The 4,965-nt window shown below is 36.2% G+C and overlaps 1 pseudogene; it reads right to left on the bottom strand.

Moving 5' to 3' along the window:
• Positions 1–738: 738 nt before the first annotated feature.
• Positions 739–1,878, bottom strand: LOC103012849 (28S ribosomal protein S31, mitochondrial-like; annotated as a pseudogene).
• Positions 1,879–4,965: the final 3,087 nt, after the last annotated feature.

Here is a 4,965-nt window from a genome sequence, read left to right as displayed (position 1 = left end):
ATGACAGGGCATGTGGATCTTAGTTCCCAGACCAGGGATAGAACCTGCGGCTCCTGCAGTGGAAACATGGAGTCTTCACCACTGGACCACCAGGGAAGTCCCCATACAGTCAACTTTTGTATCCAATTATTTCAAAATAGTCTCAGGTGTCTTATAAGTAAAAAAAAAAAAAAAAAAAGAAAAAATTAAAAAGTATACTCAGCAGTGCTAGAAGAGTATTTTGAAGGAAGTGTAGAGGAAACAAGCTACACAATTTTGAAATAATGTGTTTCCAAAAGAACTTCTATTACCAGTAGTAAGCACTAGGGAAAGAGAGCTCTAGACCTCTCCTTAGCAAGCATAAGTTTCTTTTATGCTTTATCAACTCTTCTGGAAGAGCAGAGTCTGATTGGCAACTTAAATTTCCACTGAATTGTATTTTAAAAGGTAACATAATACTATTGAAAATAAAAGAGATGCTGAAGGTTCCAAGCACAGTAGAGTTACACATTCTTTTCTACAGAACTGATGGGCAACTAGAGCATGTTTGTGAAGTTATATTTATTAATAGAATTATATCTGTAGTGCAATTCAGTGGACATTTCATTAAAGGAATTGTGCAATAGTTTGTTAATGGATGTAGCTGTTGTCTGATGATATTTAAGCTTGAACTTTTAAATACTGGATTTTTTTTTCTAGTAAAATTTTTAAATTATAATATGAATCTCCAACAGCTTGAAATAAAAATTTCCATGGTCTTCAATTCAACTGTATGCCGCTTTCTTTTAGAATGTCCCGTTTTTCATTAAAATAATTTCTAAACCACTCTATATGTTCAACCTTCTGTTTAACACTCAGATATGGGTTTTTGGAAAGGCCACAGGTCATCAACTCCATGAAGTGGCGAATTGGTCCTTGTTTTGGAAAATCCTCCAGGTATTTATCCAGAAATATATGTTCATGAAATTCTGAACCATCATCATCAAAACCTGCTTCGTTGTTAGTTGGGAACTCCCACAATTTCCCCTCTTTTGTCGACTGTATCATCTCTTCAAAACCATTCTGAAAGGGTTGTTCATTGACTGCCGCTAACTGCTTAGAAAATTCTACATCCCAAAGGGAAGGTGCTGCCTCTGTTTCAGGTGCCTCTTCAGTAACTGCCTTAAGCTCAAAAATATTAAGCCTCTTCCCCTTGAATATATTTTTCCTAAAACTTTTTCTCAGATCAGCAGCCTTCTCTTGGCCAACAAAATCATCAGTCCCTTCATCAAACTGAATCTGATGCACAGGTCTTGGGCTAACTCTCGCTGTGGCAGATCTGGCAACTTTCATATCTGATATGATGTTAGTGAAACTAATTTTAGGTCTCTCTCCATCCTTCTGTGCCCTCGAGTCTTCCTCGCGCTGCTGGAGCTGCTTGAGCAGCTCCGACTTGGTCATCTGCTTGTCAAAAGGGAGAGAGTCTGCAATCGCGGATGCAGCTGCCACCAACTCCGGGCTCCGGGACTCACTTCTCTTTTGGGGGGCATCTTCTAGAGCTTTCTGAAGTCTGCCAATTGAAGCCTCCAGACTTTTAAGTTGTCTTCTTTTGGGTGGCTTTGTTGCTTGTACATTTACTGTGCTTAATTCAACTTTCATTCCCTTAAGAATATTTACCAAGTCTTTTTACGTATTCTCCTTTACACTGTGTTGGCTCTCTGTCTCCTTGGAAATCTCACGGGTTGGAACAGACTGCCCATCTTTCTTGCTGTAGATCACGCTGTTAGTGCCAAAATATCTTTGGATATTATTTTTTGTCCTGATCTTTCCATGCAGAGACGCGAGCAGCACGATGGTGGCCGCAGATACCTCTGGGCCTCCGGAGCACAAAGGGAGGCGAGGCGAGAACCTCGGAGACATCGCGGAGAAACAAACAGAACTGGGCACACAGGGGCGACGACGCGTCCTCTAAATATTGGATATTTTTAAAGCATTATTGCTCATAGTAATATGGGGATGAATACAAGGAAATGGAATTTTGATTTGATATCTATTGCTTTTGACTGTTCATCATGTATCTCCTCTTCATTGACAATGAAATGGTGAGTTCCCTTTGGAAAACTATGCTTTATTTCTCATGCTCTCTTGCTTCTACCCTTTTCTAATTAAAAGGAATGTGACTCACTAGGCCAATCAGACGCTTCCTGCTGGGAATTTGAATCTTGAGCAGCATGATGAGAATAACAAAATGTTTGGAGCTCATTTATCCCAATAATAGTGGCCTGAAAAGTCCGATCAGTTCGGCTGCCTTGGTCCCAGAAGATGCCTTGTGTCCTGTCCTCTGTATTGCCTGATTACACTGCTTTCCTTTATTTGTGCCCTACCAAATTCTTCCAGTAACTTTGCGCTCCTTTTCTAAGTTAATCAGAATTGTTTTCTGCACACAAGTGCCTAACCAACAGGTGATTTTTAGACAGAAAGCACATGGAATAATAGGTAAATCTTTTTTTTTTCTAATTTCAATTTTTAATTGTTGTTTTTATAGAAATACATTTTATATTGGAGTATAGTTGCTTTACAATATTGTGTTAGTTCATAGTGTACAGCCAAGTGAATCAGCTATACGTATACATATATCCACTCTTTTTTTCATTTCTTTCTCATTTAGGTCACCATAGAGCATTGAGTAGAGTTCCCTGTGCTACACAGTAGGTTCTCATTAGTTATCTATTTTATACGTAGTATCAATAGTGTATATATGTCAATCCCAATCTCTCCCAATCCATCCCATCCCAACACTTTCCCCCTTGGTATACATACATTTGTTCTCTACATCTGTGTCTCTATTTCTGCTTTGTAAATAAGATAATCTATACCAATTTTTTCAGATTCCACATATATATCTTAATGTATGATATTTGTTTTTCTCTTTCTGACTTACCTCACTCTGTATGACAGTCTCTAGGTCCATCCATGTCTCTACAAATGACCCAATTTCATTCCTTTTTATGGCTGAGTAATATCCCATTGTGTATATGTACCACATCTTCTTTACCTATTCCTCTGTTGATGGACATTTAGGTTGCTTCCATGTCCTGGCTATCATAAATAGTGCTGCAATGAACACTGGGGTGCATGTGTCTTTTTGAATTATGGTTTTCTCTGGGTATATGCCCAGTAGTGGGATCGCTGGGTCATATGGTAGTTTTATTTTTAGTTTTTTAAGGAATCTCCATACTGTTCTCCACAATATCAATTTACATGCCCACCAACAATGCATGAGGGTTCCCTTTTCTTCACACCCTCTACAGCATTTACTGTTTGTAGATTTTTTGATGATGGCCATTCTGACCTGTATGAGGTGATACCTCATTGTAGTTTTGATTTGCATTTCTCTGATACTTAGTGATGTTGAGCATCTTTCATGTGTAATGAAATTTCTGCTTGTGCTAAATTTATCTACCCCCTTTGGAACATGATTGATTCCATGTTTTGTGGTTCCAAAAACTGGCTTCAAATTAAAGTCAATGACCTTTAAAACCATGTTAATTGCCAATTAATTCAGACTCTTGGTCATGAAGACCAAGCAAAAATGTGTTTTGTTTGTTTATTTTATTGTTGTTGTTGTCAGTGCTTTTAATTTTAGCTTATTTTTAAAAATGTTTTATTCTCTTATTTCAAAGAAAATATCTTTTATTGTGAGTTCTAAAAAAAATTCCATATTCCCCTCCCTTTTCCTAAGGTCATACAGTCTTAAAGTATGGTTTACCTCAATTTTTATAATATCTTTTATCTTGGGTCAGTAGTAGTTTTATTTGTTTTATTTTTATAGAAAGATTTGTAAACAGTATAAAATACCAAATAATTTTTCAAGATTTATATTGAAAAATGTAGTCCCCTGACTCTTTCATTTCCTACTCCTATTTTCCCTTCTCTGTCTTTGAACTAAGCTTTTCCTTCTGGTATTTATTTCATATTATTAAGTAAATACTCATTTTTCCTAATTTTTCAATTTTACATAATAAGTATTGTAATTTATATTAGTCGGTGTTTTTCAGAGAACCAGTACCAATGAGATATATATTATAATTGTATAAGTATTATATATTATCTTACTATATATGTTCCTATTGTAGGATATATATCAATTTATTTATTTATTATATATTTAGCATTTATTTGTATACATATTATAAGGAATTGGATCATGTGATTATGAAGGCTGAGAAGTCCCAAGATCTGCAGTTGGCAAGCTGGAGACCCAGAAGAGCTGATGGTATAGGTTCTAGTCTGAGTTTGAAGACAGAAGACCAATACATTATCCTGCAATCAGTCAGCCAGAGAAAGCAAATTCTTTCTTACTCAGCCTTTTTATTCTAGTCAGGCTTTCAACGGTTTGGAAGAGGCCCACCTACATTGAGGAGGGCAATTTGTTTTACTTAGTCTACTAATTTGAATGTTAATCACATCTAATTATGCTAAGAAGAGAGCAAATAATGTGTGATCTCTCATCTACCTATCTATCTATCTATCTATCATCTATCTATCTCTCTATCTCTCTATCTCTCTATCTTTGGAGTTGGAACCCCCTCCCTTATTCAATGCTGTCACTACTATTGGGTTCATGTCACCCTAATTCAGTTATATTACCCTAACGTTGCCCCTGTCTCCTTCACAGAGGCAAGGTTCTGTAAGCAAATGTTTAGCTTTCTTTTGGTTATGATTAATGATTCTTGGCTTTGGAGTATATTTACCCAGTAAGCAAGACAAAGCCAGATAAAGAAGAATCTCAGTCTCAAAATCAGTGTCATGGAAAATATTAGTGGTTAATAAAATTCCATCTGACAACAACTTAGATATGCAATATGTTAAATTGGAAATAACAATGAAAATAAATAAAAAGAATATCTTTTCTCATGTTCTCAGTGACAGAAGTCCAATAAAAATTCAGCAAACTTCCTTAACACCAGCACACATTTCCCGATTATTTTGTTTTTTGATGTGTTC

Source organism: Balaenoptera acutorostrata, chromosome 8, assembly GCF_949987535.1.
Source record: "Balaenoptera acutorostrata chromosome 8, mBalAcu1.1, whole genome shotgun sequence".
In the NCBI taxonomy this organism is placed as follows: domain Eukaryota; kingdom Metazoa; phylum Chordata; class Mammalia; order Artiodactyla; family Balaenopteridae; genus Balaenoptera; species Balaenoptera acutorostrata.
This window is presented reverse-complemented; position numbering and strand designations above follow the sequence as displayed.